Source organism: Eriocheir sinensis, chromosome 61, assembly GCF_024679095.1.
Source record: "Eriocheir sinensis breed Jianghai 21 chromosome 61, ASM2467909v1, whole genome shotgun sequence".
In the NCBI taxonomy this organism is placed as follows: domain Eukaryota; kingdom Metazoa; phylum Arthropoda; class Malacostraca; order Decapoda; family Varunidae; genus Eriocheir; species Eriocheir sinensis.
This window is the reverse complement of record NC_066569.1, coordinates 9,485,180-9,502,699: the sequence shown is the minus strand read 5'-3', so window position 1 is coordinate 9,502,699 and position 17,520 is coordinate 9,485,180. Positions and strand designations below refer to the sequence as shown.

Here is a 17,520-nt window from a genome sequence, read left to right as displayed (position 1 = left end):
AGTATGTCTCTCCACCTTTCTTCTCTCCTTTTCTTATCTCCCTCCCTCCTTCCCTCCCGCGTCCCTCCTTGATTTCTTCCTCCCTGCCTTCCCGCCTCCCCGCCTTCCCGCGCTCTTTCTCTCAAATGAAAATAAACAGTTGAATGAATAAGCTGAAGACGGATTAGGAAAGAAAAACGAAGAAAAGAATGGAGAAAAAAGAAATCGTTAAGCAAAGAAGCGATATACGAATGATTATATAAACGAAAGACGGAAGAGGAGAAAAAAAATGAAAGTCTAAGCGAATAACCTAAGGACGGGGAGGAAAAAAAAGAAGAAAAAAAGAATAACGGAGAAAAAAAAAATGGGTGAGTGGCTAAGCTGACGAGAACCAACACACTAACACACACACAAAAAAAATGGCGGGAAACTGACGAGGAGGAGGGAGGGAGGAGGGAAAGAGGGAAGAAGGGAGGGAGAGGGAGGGAACGAGGGAAGGAGGGAGGGAGAGAGGGAGGGAGAGGGAGAGGGAGGGAAAGAGGGAAGAAGGAGGAGAGAGAGGGAGGAAAGAGGGAGAGAAAGAGGGAAAGAGGGAGAGAAAGAGGGAAAGAGGGAAAGAGGGAAAGAGGGAGTGAAAGAGGGAGTGAAAGAGGGAAAGAAAGAGGGAAAGAGGGAAAGAGGGAAAGAGGGAAAGAAAGAGAGAGAGAGAGAGAGAGAGAGAGAGAGAGAGAGAGAGAGGGAGGGAAAGAGGGAAGGAGGGAGGGAGAGAGAGAGGGAGGGAAAGAGGGAAGGAGGGAGGGAGAGAGAGAGAGGGAAAGAGGGAAAGAGGGAGGGAGAGAGAGAGAGGGAAAGAGGGAAAGAGGGAGGGAGAGAGAGAGAGAGGGAAAGAGGGAAGAAGGGAGGGAGAGAGAGATAGGGAAGGACAGAGAGACGGAGGGAGAGAGAGAGAGAGGGAGGGAAAGAGGGAAGGAGGGAGGGAGAGAGAGAGAGGGAAAGAGAGAGGGAGCAAAGTCTCGAATTTCAGACCTTTTAAAACACCTTATTTTTTCAAGCCCTCAAGATACATAAAAAAAGACAAACCGACAATAAAAGCAACAGTGAAAAGATATATAGGAGGAGGAGGAAGAGGAGGAGGAGGAAGAGGAGGAGGAGGGGAAAGAGGAGGAGAAAGAGACAATAAGGAGGAAGAGAATGCCTGAGAGCGACACTACAGAGAGAGAGAGAGAGAGAGAGAGAGAGAGAGAGAGAGAGAGAGAGAGAGAGAGAGAGAGAGAGAGGGGGGGGGGGAAGGGGGGAGGTCATGGACTTTCTCAAGGGGACAACAGGAAGTGGGTGAGAGGTAAAATAAATACTAAAAGAGGAGGAGGAGGAGGAGGAAGAGGAGGAGGAGGAGGAGGAGGAGGAAAAGTAGTAGTAGTAGTAGTAGTAGTAGTAGTAGTAGAGGTGGAACAGACACAGAAAGGGAAAAACAAAATGAATGGAAAAAATACAGAACGAAGAGGAAAACGATGAAAGAGGAAGAAAGGAAGAGGAACAGAGGACAGAGAAAGAGGCCAGGAGGAAAACAAGAGGAAGGAGGAGAGGAAGAATGAAGAAGATATGATGTGAGGAAGAGAGGAAGGAGGAGGAAGACAGGGAATGAGAAAGGAAGAGAGGAGAAAGGGCAGAAATAAACGAAAGAAATAAACGAAAAAGAGAAAGGAAAATGGAAATAAGAATAAACACACGACATAGAAGCAACAAAATAAAGGAAAAGAGGAAGAGAAAGAGACAGGAGGAGGAGGTGACAGGAAGAAGAAAGGAAGAAGAGGAGGAGGAGGAGGAGGGCGGGGAAACAGGATTAACCAGCGTGTAATGCCCACTGGAAAGAATGTTTACCTCCTGATAATAAAAAAAGAGAAAAGGGAAACTACATTGAGAGGAGGAACACGGGAGGTAGAAAGGGGAGGGAGGGAGAGAGGGAAGGAGAGAGGGAAGGAGAAGAAGAGGAAGGGAAGGAAGAAAGGAAGGGAAAGAGGAGGAATGAGAAAAAATAGTGAAAATAAAAGCATAACGAGAGAGAGAGAGAAGATGGAGGGAAGACAACACGAATGAATGAACAGAGAGAGAGAGAGAGAGAGAGAGAGAGAGAGAGAGAGAGAGAGAGAGAGAGAGAGAGAGAGAACCACCCCTCTTTCCCGCCATCAGTCATTCCTCGCCCATCTTTGAGCTCACAGACCCATGACCACAGCCCGTTAAGAAGAGGAAGAGGAAGAGGAAGAAGAGGAAGAAGCGGAAGAAGATCAGAGACGAAGAAATTGAAAAAGGAACAAGAAAAAAAATAAAAGGAAAATGGAGAATTCAGAAGAAAAAAGAAGAGGAAGAAGAAGAAGAGGAGGAAGAAGAGGAAGAAGAGGAAGAAGCGGAAGAAGATTGAAGACGAAGAAATTGAAAAAGGAACAAGAAAAAAAATAAAAGGAAAATGGACAATTGAGAAGAAAAAAGAAGAGGAAGAAGAAGAGGAGGAGGAAGAAGAGGAAGAAGCGGAAGAAGATCAGAGACGAAGAAATTGAAAAAGGAACAAGAAAAAAAAGAAGAAAAGGAAAATGGAGAATTAAGAAGAAAAAAGAAGAGGAGGAAGAAGAAGAGGAAGAAGAGGAAGAAGCGGAAGAAGATCAGAGACGAAGAAATTGAAAAAGGAACAAGAAAAAAAAAGAATAAAAGGAAAATGGAGAATTAAGAAGAAAAAAGAAGAGGAAGAAGAAGAAGAGGAGGAAGAAGAGGAAGAAGTGGAAGAAGATCAGAGACGAAGAAATTGAAAAAGGAACAAGAAAAAGAAGAATAAAAGGAAAATGGAGAATTGAAGAAAAAAAAGAAGAGGTGGAAGAAGAAAAAGAAGAAGGAAAAGAAGAAGAAGGAAAAGAAGAAGAGGAAAAAGAAAAGTAATAAGATGAAGAACAAGACAAGAAAAGGAAAGAATGGGAAAAGAAAAAAGAAAATTATGAAAAAGGAAAAGAGGAAAAAGATCAAGAGGAAGGAAATTAAGAAAGAGGAAAAAGATAAGACAAAAAACAATAAGAAAAGAGGAAAAAAGAAGAAAAGTATGAGAAGCAAAAGAAAAAAACAAGAAAATAACAAGAAAATAAATAACAAAAAGAGGAAAATAATGAAATAAAAGAAAATATAAAGAAAATGAATAAAAAAATAAGAAGAAAAGGAAGAAGATTGTATGTCTGTCTATCTCTTACTGTCTGTCTGTCTGTCTGTCTTTTTCTTCCCTTCCTTTCTTCATTTCCTGTCAACCGTCAATTTCCCTCTCTCTCTCTCTCTCTCTCTCTCGGGTATTTCGTGCAATCTAGCAACGCCCAGAGAGAGAGAGAGAGAGAGAGAGAGAGAGAGAGAGAGAGAGAGAGAGAGAGAGAGGAAGGAAGGATGCTGTAGGTTAATTACGACAATTAAAGTAACGGAAATGATAAGGAAGTTTCTCTCTCTCTCTCTCTGGGCGTTGCTAGATTGCACGAAATACCCGAGAGAGAGAGAGAGAGAGAGAGAGAGAGAGAGAGAGAGAGAGAGAGAGAGAGAGAGAGAGAGAGAGAGAGAATACAGAAGAAAAGACGTTGGGTAATGAAGGACGAAAATAAGGAAAGGAAGAAAAGAAGAGAGGAAAAACAGGAAGAGGAAAGAGGGCAGGAAGAAAATAAGAGGAAGGAGGAAAATGAGGAAAGAGGAAGAAAGGAAGAGGAAGAAGAAAGGAAGAACAGGAAGAAGAAAGGAAGACAGGAAGAAGGAAAAGGAGAGGACAGGAAGAAAACATGGAAGGAAGAGAGGAAGTAAGGAAAGCAGAAGAGGAAGAAAGGAAGAGAAAAGAGAACAGGAATAGAAAAAGAGAGAAAGGAGAATGGGAAACAAGAATATGGAGGAAACAAACAAAGAGCAACAAAGCAAAGGAATAGAAAAACAGACAGCCATGGGTTCTAACAGACAGACAACAGACAGACAACGGCAAGGACTCCAACACAGACAGGCAGAGACAGACAGACTTGCATACGCTCCAGAACCGGCGTGCCAACAGACATCAGACAGTACAGTTAGACAGATAGACAGGAATTCCAACAGACAGACCGACACGATGCCCTCTTTCCTCTTCCTTTCTTCTTCTCTTCCTTTTGTTTCCTTCCAGCCCTCTTTCCTCTTCCTTTCTTCTTCCTGTTCTTCCTTTCTTTCTCTTCCCTCTTCCTCCTTCCTCTCCTTTCCTTCCATCCCTCTTTCCTCTTCCCTTCTTCCTGTCTTCCTTTCTTCTTCCTCTTGTTTCCTTCCCTCCCTATTTCCTCTTCCTTTCCTCGCCTATAGACAGACAGACAGACGGACAGACACATAGACGGGTTCCAACAGCAAGCCAGACAGACAGACAAAAAAAGAGAGAAAGTGAGAAAGTGAGATAGAGATAGGGAGAGAGAGAGCTTGTATCACCACCACCACCACCACCACCACCACCTTCACCACCATGTCTTCTTGTACTCTTGTTTCCTCTTCCTTTTCCTCCTCTTCTCTTTTTTTTTTTGTGTTCTTTATCTCATTTTTTCTCTTTTTTGGTTATTTTTTCCTTCGTTTCCTAGTTCACTTTATCTTTTTTTTCTTTCTCCTTCTTCGTCCATATCGTTTCCTTCTCTCTTCCTCCGTTCTCCCTTTCTTCCTTCTTCTTCTTCTACGTTTTCTTCTTCTTTCGCTTTATTTCAGTCTCTCCTCCATCTCCTCTTCTATCTTTCTTTCATCCATTTTCTCTTATTTCTTCTTCCTTTTTCTCTTTTTACTTCACTTTCTTCCTTCTCCCTCCTTTTCTCCTCCTCCTTCAACCCTTCCTCTCTATAATGTATCTTTAAAATTCTCTCCAATCCCCTTCCTCCTCCTCCTCTTTCTCTTCTCTTTTTTCAATCACTTTCAAATTCCCTCCTTTCCTCCTCTTTCCATTTTTCTAATTCTTATTCTAATACATTTCAAATTCATTCCTTTTCTCCTCCTCCTCCAATTTTCTCCCTTCCTTATCTTTTCCAATGCCCTCCTTTCTCCCTCTTCCTCCTTCAGCCTTTCCTCTCCTTCCTTCCTTCCTTCCTTTTTCAATCGGTTTTCTTTAAATTTAGAGAAGTGCAGGGAATCGGACACGTCTTGATCCCCGCCAGCCAATCAGGTGCAAGAACGGGCCGTGACGTCATCAGGAGTAGCTTTTTAACGGGGTAACTTTCTAATGCAGCCGTTTATTAGTATGCGAGGAAGGGAGAGGTGAGGGAGGAGAGAAAACAGTGAAAATGATGTGTAGCTTTTTTTGTGTGTGTGCTTTCTCTCTCCATAGTTATTTTTTTTCTATCATTCATTCTCTTCGTCTTCCCCGTGCCCATATCTCCTCATCCTCCTCCTCATCATACTTTTCCTCCTCCTCCTCCTCATCTTCCTTTTATTCTCTCTACTCTTTCTCTTTTCTTTTTTATCCATGAACACTTCCTTTTCACAATCTCTCTCTCTCTCTCTCTCTCTCTCTCTCCTGTTCCGTTTTCTTACTTTTCTCCTTATTCTTTCTCCTCTTCGTTTCACTTCGTTTCTCTAATGATGAATATGAAGCAGGTTTCGAAGGTGTTTCAAGAAGTGTTTCAAATGTTTCAGTCTACTTATTTGTGTTTCAGTAGTGTTTAAGGACGAGGGTATAGCATTTCACTCAAGACTTTTAAAATATTGGAGTTTCTGTTCAAAATTTTCACAACTTAAGAAGGGCGCCACTTATACAATACACACCGAGTTTCATGCCTATTCACTAATTATATTTTTTTTAATGAATTTTCAAACTTTTTATTAACGTCATTTTTATCAAGATATGACGCCCTATTTTGCAACTATGCTTTGTACGATGTGGTTCATTTTATACTGTCTGGTCGTTTAGAGTTAAGGAAAGAAGTTGTGTGATAGAAATTTTGTTGTTGTTATATTAGACCCGCTGTGGATATTTTATGAGTTATTTATCTATTTATTCGTTGTATTTTTCGTTGAATAATAACATGCCATACAAGTTCAGAGTATCACAGGAGGTTGTCTGTGGATCATTTCCTTCCTGAAGCGTCCCCTTTAAAATGACTACACAATGAGTTCAGACAAGAAATACGGGAGCCATGTCCGTTTAAACCCGATGAAAACAAGGTACGAGAAAACGCAAGTCAAAGTTTGTCAATGTTGTGCTACAGTTCTTGTCAAGCATTACCAAACAGTGTGTGATCTTTTCCTTCCCTAAAGTGTCCCCATTAAAATGAGACATCGTGCATTGAGTTCAGACAAGAAATACTGAAGCAATGTCCGTTTAAACCCGATGAAAACAAGGTACGAGAAAATGCAAGTCAAAGTTTGTCAATGTTGTGCTACAGTTCTCGTCAAGCATTACCAAACAGTGTGTGATCTTTTCCTTCCCTAAAGTGTCCCCATTAAAATGAGACATCGTGCATTGAGTTCAGACAAGAAATACTGGAGCCATGTCAGTTTCAACCCGATAAAAACAAGGTACGAGAAAACTCAAGTCAAAGTTTGTCAATGTTGTGCTACAGTTCTTGTCAAGCATTACCAAACAGTGTGTGATCTTTTCCTTCCCTAAAGTGTCCCCATTAAAATGAGACTACGCATTGAGTTCAGACAAGAAATACTGGAGTCCGTTTAAACCCGATAAAAACAAGGTACGAGAAAACTCAAGTCAAAGTTTGTCAATGTTGTGCTACAGTTCTTGTCAAGCATTACCAAACATAGTGAGTGATTAATGATCTTGGCTTTAACCTAAATCTAACTCCTTTAAAGGGGCTATTACACTGGGCAAATTTTCCGTGGATCTTCAGTCAAACCACGATTTCCGCTGGCGTGGGGTAGGCTTGGGCAGGTTATGTTAGGAGAGGCTTGGAATAGGTTAGGGAGGTAGGAGTCTTTGGGTGGGTTGGGGTAGGATAGGTAAGGTAGGACAGGCTTAAGGGGCTACACTGGGCACATTTTCCGTGGATCTTCAGTCAAACCACGATTTCCGCTGGCGTGGTACTCATTTGTTTCTTGTTATTGCTGCTGATGATGATGATGGTGAGTAATACCGTCGTCCTTCAGTGAAATCTACCGTAGCTTTGGAAGATCGTGGACGCGTCAGAAAACCACGGAAATATGAGAACCACGCCAGCAGAAATCGTGGTTTAACTGAAGATCCACGGAAAATTTGCCCAGTGTAATAACCCATTAAACCTTGAAATATTTGAGAGTATGGGCCATAAATCTAAATGAGCCTCTCTTTGCTCGTGGACCCGCCAGAAACCCACGGAAGATCCACGGAAAATTTGCCCAGTGTAATAGCCCCTTAAACCTTGAAATATTTGAGAGTATGGGTCATGAATCTAGATGAGCCTCTCTTTGCTCGTGGACCCGCCAGAAAACCACGGAAATATGAGAACCACGCCAGCGGAAATCGTGGTTTGACTGAAGATCCACGGAAAATTTGCCCAGTGTAATAGCCCCTTAAGGAGAATTAGCTTTGGGTCTTCACCGGCACTACCCAAAATGCTGTGCCTAGTCCTTAAATGCTATTCGATGTGTTTCCGTGTGTTTCGGGTGTTGTCTGAAGTTTCAAATGTCAAGTTTCAGTGTGCTTCAAAACGTTTCAGTGTGTTTCGCTTTGTCTCGGATGCGAATAAGAATGACAGACAGACAGGAAACGGGGACATCATTCCTTATTAGTGCCTCTCTCTCTCTCTCTCTCTCTCTGAAACATGTCTGCTTTCTTTTTCTGCTATGAGAGAGAGAGAGAGAGAGAGAGAGAGAGAGAGAGAGAGAGAGAGAGAGAGAGAGAGAGAGAGAGAGAGAGAGAGAGAGAGAGAGATACCTGCATACCTGTTTAAGGGAAAGCGACAGATGTGTGTGTGTGTGTGTGTGTGTGTGTGTGTGTGTGTGTGTGTGTGTGTGTGTGCAGCAACAATGAGCGTTTTAACAATACAGCAGAGAGAGAGAGAGAGAGAGAGAGAGAGAGAGAGAGAGAGAGAGAGAGAGAGATAAGAACGTGGGAGAGGAAAGAAATGAAGGGAAGAGAAGATGCTGTGGGAAGAGGAGGAGGAGGAGGAGGAAGAAGAAGAAAAAGAAGTAAAAAGAAGAGGAAGATGATAATGATAGTGAAAATGAGGAGGAGGAGGAGGAGGAGGAATTTGCGGGGCAGGATGTATTGTGTAAAAAAAGGTCAGAGGTCAGGTCAACGAGTTCCCAGGAAGAGTGGAGGATGCTGAGGAGGAGGGGGAGGAGGAGGAGGAAGAGGAGGAGGAAGAGGAGGAGGAGGAGGAAGAGGAGTAAATAAAAACTAACGTGGTAAAACAATAGAAAGAATGTGATATAAATTAAATCTCTCTCTCTCTCTCTCTCTCTCTCTCTCTCTCTGTATCCCACCGCTGCCAACAGTGTAACTATCTCTCTCTCTCTCTCTCTCTCTCTCTCTCTCTCTCTCTCTCTCTCTCTCTCTCTCTCTCTCTCTCTCTCTCAACTCTAACCTGTCTCCCGCCCCCGCCCCCCACTCTTCCTCTCATTTCCTCCCCTCATTCATCTTCCATCCTCCTCCTCCTCCTCCTCCTCCTCCTCCTCCACATTCTTCTCCCCTTCCCTTTGACCTTTCCTTTTGTCTTCTTTCTCTTCCCTTTCTTCCGTAAGTGTCCCTTTCTTCACCTTTTCATTAAAACTTAACCTCACCTTACCTCACTATCAATGAACAAGTCTATTTTTTTTTCTTTTTTTTGGTATCTATCGTTTTGGCACTATCCACATGACTGCCAGGCCTGCTCCACCCATCCACCACTCTGTTCGTAAGCCATTTCTCGCCTATGTCCTTGTTGAATCTGAATTTATCCAACCTGAACCCGACCATCAGGATCCACCGGAAGAAGCCTACCGGCGCAATAGGCTGCAATGTAAAAAAAAAAAAAAAAAAAAAAAAGTGTCCTATACCCGGCTTTCTCACCAGCAAAACCTTATTAACATCACCCTTATTAAAGCACTTCATACATTTATATACTTCGATCAAGTCTCCTCGCATCCTTTGCCTTTCTAGAGTGCAAATTTACTTTCAAACCTATCCATATATGACAAATTTTTAAACAGTGCCATTTTTATCATCCTCGTCAGCACAGACATGGAACTCATCAGAAGAAATAGATGAACTTAAGAATTATAAATGCAGACTAACATAAAAAAAAAAACATGATTCTAACTTCATGATAATCTTGTGGCACCCTCAGGCGCTGTCCGTGGCACTCCAGGGTTTGAGAATCTCTGCTATAAACAGTAGATTTTGTCCTTCTCTCCTCTAACTTTCTCCTCTTGTCCCTGAGTGAAAGGAAGAGACAGGGGAGGGAAGGGAGGAAACGGAGTGGGAATGAAGATAATGAAGAGATTGTGGAGAATGGGAAGGAGGTGGGTGATGGAGGAGAGTGAAAGGGGAAGAAGAAAGGCAAGGAAAGAATAGGAAGAAGAGGAAAGAAAGAAGGAAGAAACAAACAAGAGCGAAGTGAGAGAAATGGGGAGGCGGAGGAGAGAAAGAGGGACAACAGAAGAGGAGGAAAGGAAGAGGACAGGAAGGCATGGGAAGGGGAGGAGAGAAAGTAAGAATGGAGATAAGGAGGGGAAGGAAGAAAGAAGGAGGAGGGAAAGATGGAAGGAAAGGAAGGAGAATGCATGGGAAGGGGAGGAGAGAAAGTTAGAGGGGAGATAAGAAGGAAAGGAAGGGAAGGGGAGGAGAGAAAATTAGAAGGGAGATAAGAAGGAAAGGAGGGGAAGGGGAGGAGAGAAAGTAAGATTGGAGATAAGGAGGGGAAGGAAGAAAGAGGAGGGAAAGAGGGAAGGAAAGGAAGGAGAATGCATGGGAAGGGGAGGAGAGAAAGTTAGAGGGGAGATAAGAAGGAAAGGAAGGGAAGGGGAGGAGAGAAAATTAGAAGGGAGATAAGAAGGAAAGGAGAGGAAGGGAGAAAGAGGGAAGGAAAGGAAGGAGAATGCATGGGAAGGGGAGGAGGGAGATAAGTAGGAAAGGAAGGAAGGAGGAGAGAAAATTAGAAGGGAGATAAGAAGGAAAGGAGGGAAGGAGGAAAAAGAATGAGATAAGGAGGGGAAGGAAGAAAGAGGAGGGAACGAGGGAAGGAAAGGAAGGAGAATGCATGGGAAGGGGAGGAGAGAAAGTTAGAAGGGAGATAAGAAGGAAAGGAGGGGATGGGGAGGAGAGAAAATTAAAAGGGAGATAAGAAGGAAAGGAGGGGAAGGGGAGGAAAGTAAGAATGGAGATAAGGAGGGGAAGGAAGAAAGAGGAGGGAAAGAGGGAAGGAAAGGAAGGAGAATGCATGGGAAGGGGAGGAGAGAAAGTTAGAAGGGAGATAAGAAGGAAAGGAGGGGATGGGGAGGAGAGAAAATTAAAAGGGAGATAAGAAGGAAAGGAGAGGAAGGGAGAAAGAGGGAAGGAAAGGAAGGAAGGAGAATGCATGGGAAGGGGAGGAGAGAAAGTTAGAGGGGAGATAAGAAGGAAAGGAGGGATGGGAAGGAGAGAAAATTAGAAGGGAGATAAGAAGGAAAGGAGAGGAAGGGAGAAAGAGGGAAGGAAAGGAAGGAAGGAGAATGCATGGGAAGGGGAGGAGAGAAAGTTAGATGGGAGATAAGAAGGAAAGGAAGGGAAGGGGAGGAGAGAAAATTAGAAGGGAGATAAGAAGGAAAGGGGAAGGAAGAATGAGGGAATGAAGTAGTTACGAGTATTATAGTAAATGGTGGTCTTTTATATTATGTGCATTGTTGAGTTCTTTGTATATAACACGTACGATGAAGAAGAAGAAGAAGGAAAAGAAAAACAACAACAAAACAACAACAACAACGATACACTGCAATACACAGCCCTAGTTGATGTGAAAAGGGCTTTGACATTCTGAAGTGTTGTTTGAATAAAAAATAAAATAAAAACAGGGAAGAAAAGAGAAAATTCAGGTTAGGGGAATGAGGATGAGCAGGGGGAAGGGGTTGAGAGGAGGAGGAGGAGGAGGAGGAGGAGGAAGAGGAGGAGGAGGAGTTTACCGGTAAGAACGGATGTGATGTGTATTTGCAAGTCAAACGAGACAGACAGACAGACACACAGACAGGTGGAACACACACACACACACACACACTTAAGCTTCACCTCATGACCGTTAACGAGATGCAAGGAGAGAGAGAGAGAGAGAGAGAGAGAGAGAGAGAGAGAGAGAGAGAGAGAGAGAGAGAGAGAGAGAGAGAGAGAGAGAGAGAGAGAGAGAAATTAACACTCACCTCTTAATTATCTTTGACTAATTAATCCGCTGCTCATTCGTTCCAGTCCAAGCAATCTGAAATATAAATAATAATAATAATAATAATAATAATAATAATAATAATAATAATAATCTTTGCCCTTCTATCACTTCAAACGTAACAAGGACGAAGGGAAGGGAAAGGAAGGAAGGGAAGTGAAGGGAGGAAGAGGAAATGAAGGGAGGGCGTGGGAGAGAGGGAGAAAGGTGAGAAGGGAAATGGGAAGGGAATGGGAGGTTAGGAAAGGTGAAGGGAAGGGAAGGGAGGAGGGAAGGGATGGGGAGGAGTGGAAGGGAAGGGATGGGGAGGAGTGGAAGGGAAGGAATGGGGAGGAGGGAAGGGAAGAGTGAGGGAGGAGAGAAGGAAAGGGATGGGTATTGAAGGGGTGGGAAGGGGCGAAAAAAAGACAGGAAAGAAAAGAACCCAAGAAAAATAGAAAAAAAAAACATGAAAAGCAAGGGAAGGGAAGGAAAGATAAGGAGAATGAAGGAGGGAAGGAAAAATGAGAAATGAAAGAAAAGAAGAGGGAGGGAAAGGAAGGGAATGAAAAGAAATAACGAAATAAAGAAAAAAAGATTGAATGAGAATAAAAAAAGAAAAGGAAGGGAAGATAAAAGGTGAAAAAGAGAGAGAGAGAGAGAGAGAGAGAGAGAGAGAGAGAGAGAGAGAGAGAGAGAGAGAGAGACGGTGGGAGGGGAGGAATGGAGGAAGAAATGGGGTGAAACATTGAGCAAAAAGAAACGTGACTACAAAATGTTTCCCGAGCGATAAGTACAGACTGGGGCCGACAACCACCATCACCACCCCACCACCCCACTACCACCACCACCATCACCACCACCACTACCACCACCACCATTACCACCCTCACCACCACTATTACCACCACCACTACCTCGTCCTACTTTCACGCTTGCATAACGGGACAGAATGATTAACACGAAAAGGAAGAGCGGAAGGAAGGAAGAGGAGGAGGAGGAGAAAGAGGAAGCGGAGAATTCGGAGTAAAACAACATAACCAACATAACAACATAAACAACTTGACAACATAATAACAACATAACCAACATAACAACATAATATCAACATACCCAACATAACAACATAACATGATCAACATAACATAAACATAACATAATCAACATACCCAACTTAACAACATAACCAACATAATATCAACATACCCAACATAACAACATACCCAACATAATAACATACCCAACAATAACACTAATAATAACAATAACAACAACAGCAACATCAGAACTCACCCCCTCACCCCCTCTCCCACCCTCTAACCCCGCTACCCCAAACCCTTCTCACTAACAGACCACACATCACCCTAACAGACACACACACAGACACAGGCATGACGTTAATGGCCGCTATAACATTACGCCATCATGAGGGAACCGCTTCATTAACAGGCGGTACTTAGCTAGAGCGGTAAAAGCAATAAGGAAGAGATGACCGCAGGAGACAGTGTTGCCAGCTCGGGCGGGGACCACGGTACACACACACACACACACACACACGGTCACCGAGCGTTAAATAGCCTGGGAGAAACTTGTTATTATAAGGGCGATGAATTAATGCAAGAACGTGTGTGTGTATGTGTGTGTGTGTGTGTGTTATGGAGCTGATGTGTGTTGGTAAAGGTGAGGAAACATGGAAACACGGACGAACAGGCAGCAGAAAGTTGTTGGCTCATTCCGAGGCTGTCTTAATCGAGTCTTCAGCCACATGAGTAACATTAAAGTATAGTAATAAAGTTATAATTAGATTTTGAGTAACTTGGGGGAAGATTAGAGAGCTTTTGGACGCACGTGGTTGGATTCAGTTCACCTCTCGACGCAGGAGAGTGACGAGCTATGCTATTTTTAGAGGAACTGATTGTCTTCGCACTAACTTTTTCTGTACGAAGGCTGTTCCAGTGGCGGACAACTCTTCGAAAAATAACTCCTGCCGATGTCTGTATTGCAACGCTTCGCTTGAATTTTTTGCCCATTGTTTCTAGCTCGGGTTGGAATGAAGGAGGAGGAGGAGGAGGAGGAAACAAAAGACGAATACGAGAGGAAGATAATAAAAAAGAATGAGGGAAGAGGACGAGGAAAATGGGGAAGAGGAGAACACGGATAAGGAGGATTTTTGTAAGCGTATATGTATGTATGTATGTATGTATGAAGTTAAGGTCACGTGTATGCTAAGTATATGACGTATGTATGTATGTATGTATGTATGTATGAATGTATGTATATATGTATGAATGAAGTTAAGGTCACGTGTATGCTAAGTATATGACGTATGTATGTATGTATGTATGTATGTATATATGTATGAATGAAGTTAAGGTCACGTGTATGCGCATGTATATTATGACGTATGTATGTATGTATGTATTTATGTAGTACGTGCGTATGTATGTAAATGAGGCCAGGAACATAATGAATCAAAACAAAACAAAAAATATATATTACAAAAGACGTATTGTTACAAAGATCCGCCATTGTTCTCTCTCTCTCTCTTTTTTCTACTTTTGTGTGTCTGTGTGTGTGTGTGTGAGAGAGAGAGAGAGAGAGAGAGAGAGAGAGAGAGAGAGAGAGAGAGAGAGAGAGAGAGAGAGAGAGAAAAGCGATCCACTGACCTCCTGACCTTGAAATGACCGTAATGCATATGAAGGTCACGAAGACAAGAATAACAACAACAACAACAATTACAGAGAGAGAGAGAGAGAGAGAGAGAGAGAGAGAGAGAGAGAGAGAGAGAAATTGAGACGCATAGCACATTCTTGCGCCATGCTGCGTGAGGCCTCGATCAGCTGATGTGTGTAAACAAAACCCAGAATCAGCTGACGGAGGCAAACAGACACGTGCCTCGGTGTGTATGTATGTATGTATGTATGTATGTATGTATGTATGTTTCCCTACACACACACACACACACACACACACACACACGAAAGAAGGTTAACAAGAAGACAAGATAAAGAACGAAGGAAAGGAGACAGGTGAAGAGGGAGATGACAGGCCGAAGAATACAAAGGAATTAATGATGAAAGGAAGAATAGAAGGAAACAAAGGAGAAGGGGAGTGGGGAGAGGGAGGACAAGGAAGGGAGGAAGGGAGGGAGGAGGGAGGGAGAGGAAGGGAGGAAAATGAAGGATGGGAGGGAATGAGTTATGAATGAAGGAATTGAAAGGAAGGGAGGAAGGAAGGGAAGAAGGGAATTGAAGGATGATGGAAGGGAGGGAGAGGAAAGGAAAAGGATGAATGATGGAAGGGAGATGAAGGGAGGAAAAGAATGAAGGAATGAATGGAAGAGAAGGGAGGAGGAGAGGGAAGAAGGAAGGGAATTGAAAGATGATGGGAGGGAGAAGGAAAGAGAAGGATGAAGGATGGGAGGGAGAGGAATGGAAGGGAAGAGGAGAATGAAGGAAGGAATGGAAGAAAAGAAGGGAGGAAGGGAGGGAAGAGAGGGAAAGGAAGGGAAAAGAAAGATGAAGGAAAGGAAGGAGAGGAAGGGAAGAGGAGAATGGAGGAAAGGAATGGAAGGAAGACAGAGAAGAAGGGAGGTAAGGAAAGAGAGCAAAGAGAGGAAGAAGGGAAGGGAATGAAAGGAGGGGATTGAAGGAAGGAAGGAAGGGGAAGGAAGGGAGGGAGGGAGACAAAAGATTATAAACAAACATTTAATAAACAAACAAAAAAAAGGAAGTCACGGAGTTGAATACATTGATGCAACACAAAGAACAACAACAACAACAGAGAGAGAGAGAGAGAGAGAGAGAGAGAGAGAGAGAGAGAGAGAGAGAGAGAGAGAGAGAGAGTTTTAGGAAATTAAGAGATTACATAAAATAATGAGGATGGATTTAAGATTGTGAAAACGCGGAAGAGGAGGAGGAGGAGGAGAAAGAATAGAGGAAGAAAAAAATCATAGAAGGAAGAAAAACAAACAAAGAGACGAACATAAAAACGAAGATAAAGAAGGAAGAGGAGGAGGAGGAGGAGGAAAAGAGAAAGAAAAAAAATCACAGGAGTAAGAAAAACAAATAAAAAGACGAAGAACAGAAAAAAAGAAGAAAAAGAAGGAAGAGGAGGAAAGATGATGATGGTAATAAGAATGGTGATGAAGATGGTGATAGTGGTGATGATGGTGATGGTGATGGTTGTGGTGATGGTGTTTAAAGATGGTGTTTATGATAGTGGTAGTGATGGTGATGGTGGTGATGATGATGGTGGTGGTTGTGGTGGTAAGCTGAGATTGGTGCTGAAGGTGGTTGAAGCAGAACTGGTAGCATGCAAGTGGTGGTGATGATGGTGATGACAGGTGGTGGTGATGGTGGTGGTGGTGGTGGTGATGGTGGTGGTGGTGGTGATGGTGGTGATGATGGTGGTGGTGATGGTGATGGTGGTGATGTTGATGTTGCTTGTGGTTTGGGAGTTGAGGCAATCAATTCTCTCTCTCTCTCCAAAACGCATATGCAATATCTCTATTCAACCGTGCGTGCGTGCGTGCGTGTGCGTGTGTGCGTGTGTGTGTGCAGGTGTGGACCACAGGTGAGAGACATGACCAGGTAAGGAGAGAGAGAGAGAGAGAGAGAGAGAGAGAGAGAGAGAGAGAGAGAGAGAGAGAGAAGCAACATACGTACAAACTCACTAACAAGGTGATCTACTTTTTGTTCGAGTTAACGGGGTCCAGTGCTGGCAGGAGGAGGAGGAGGAGGAGGAGGAGGAGGAAGAGGAGGGGGAGGAGGAGGGAGGAAAACTATGTGTAGGAGTGAATGAAGAGAAGGGAATGGCGGAGGAGGAGGAGGAGGAGGTGAAGGAAGAGAAGGAAAGGAGGAGGAGGTGAAGGAAGAGAAGGGAATGGCGGAGGAGGAGGAGGTGAAGGAAAAGAGAAGGAAAGGAGGAGGATGTGAAGGAAGAGAAGGGAAGGAAGAAGATGGAGGAGGTGAAGGAAGAGAAGGAGGAAGAGGGGGTGAAGGAAGAGAAGGGAAGGAAGAAGGAGGAATACATAGGAAGAACAGACATCAGAAGAGGAGGTGAAGGAAGAGAAGGGAAGGAAGGAGGTGAAGGAAGGTGAAGGAAGAGAAGGGAAGGAATAAGGTGAAGGAAGAGAAGGAAAGGAGGTCAAGGAAGAGAAGTGAAGGAATATATGAAGGAAGAGTGGATGGAAGGGGAAGGAAGAGAGAGGGTAGGAAGAGGAAGAGAAGACGGTGAAGGAAGAGAAGGGAGGAGGGAAGAGAAGGAAGAGGGGAAGGAAGAGGAGGAGGAGGGAAGGAGAAGGGTGAAAGGAAGAAAGAGAGGAGGAAGAGAGAGAGAGAAGGGAGGAGAAAGAGGAAAGGAGAAAGGGAAAAGGTCGAGAGAGAGAGAGAGAGAGAGAGAGAGAGAGAGAGAGAGAGAGAGAGAGAGAGAGAGAGAGAGAGAGAGAGAGCAAGCAGACGGCCTTGCACATTCTCTCCCTCTCTCTTTAATATCAACCTCCTCATCCTTCTCCATTTTCAAGATGAGAAATGAAAAAGAAAAAGAAAAAGAAGAAAAGAAGAAGAATGAGGAAGAAGAAAATAAGTTATGTAAAAAGCTTTCGTAAGAGAGAGAGAGAGAGAGAGAGAGAGAGAGAGAGAGAGAGAGAGAGAGAGAGAGAGAGAGAGAGAGAGAGAGAGAGACTTCAACGCCCACATAAACTAATCCAATTAACTTTTTTTTTTTAATGTTGCAAAAAAAAAGAAGACAAGGAAGGAGAAGAACAAGAAGAACAACAACAAAAACAAAAACAAAAATAATAAACAAACATGACTGCAAGATTACCACGGAGAGAGAGAGAGAGAGAGAGAGAGAGAGAGAGAGAGAGAGAGAGAGAGAGAGAGAGAGAGAGAGAGAGAGAGAGAGAGAGAGTCATTTCCTGAGGTTTGAAATTATCACGAAGGAAATACATGAGTAAGTGGTATACTATTTTGACGCTTCCAACAGTAGTAGTAGTAGTAGTAGTAGTAGTAGTAGTAGATGGTGTAGTTGTAAGTATTTGGGCATTGTTTTGTGGTAGCATTAACACTGATAGTAGTAGTAGTAGTAGTAGTGGAATAGTAGTAGTAGTAGTAGTAGTAGTAGTAGTAGTAGTAGTAGTAGTAGTAGTAGGAGGAGGAGGAGGAGGAGGAGGAATAGTCGAGGTGCTTCCGTTTATATCACATCATGGCAACGTTGTAACGCCTCCTCCTCCTCCTCCTCT

General features: G+C 43.3%; 1 protein-coding gene across 5 annotated transcripts in view; it reads right to left on the bottom strand.

Annotated features, from left to right (window-relative positions):
* The window catches only part of LOC126986399 (serine/arginine repetitive matrix protein 2-like), a 59,137-nt gene that overhangs the window by 23,892 nt on the left and 17,725 nt on the right, over positions 1-17,520 (bottom strand). For all 5 annotated transcript variants that reach the window (XM_050842540.1, XM_050842542.1, XM_050842543.1 and 2 more), the window contains exon 2: positions 11,278-11,333. The gene's annotated coding sequence lies outside the window, so the exon portion shown is untranslated. The remainder of the gene's footprint in view (positions 1-11,277; positions 11,334-17,520) is intronic.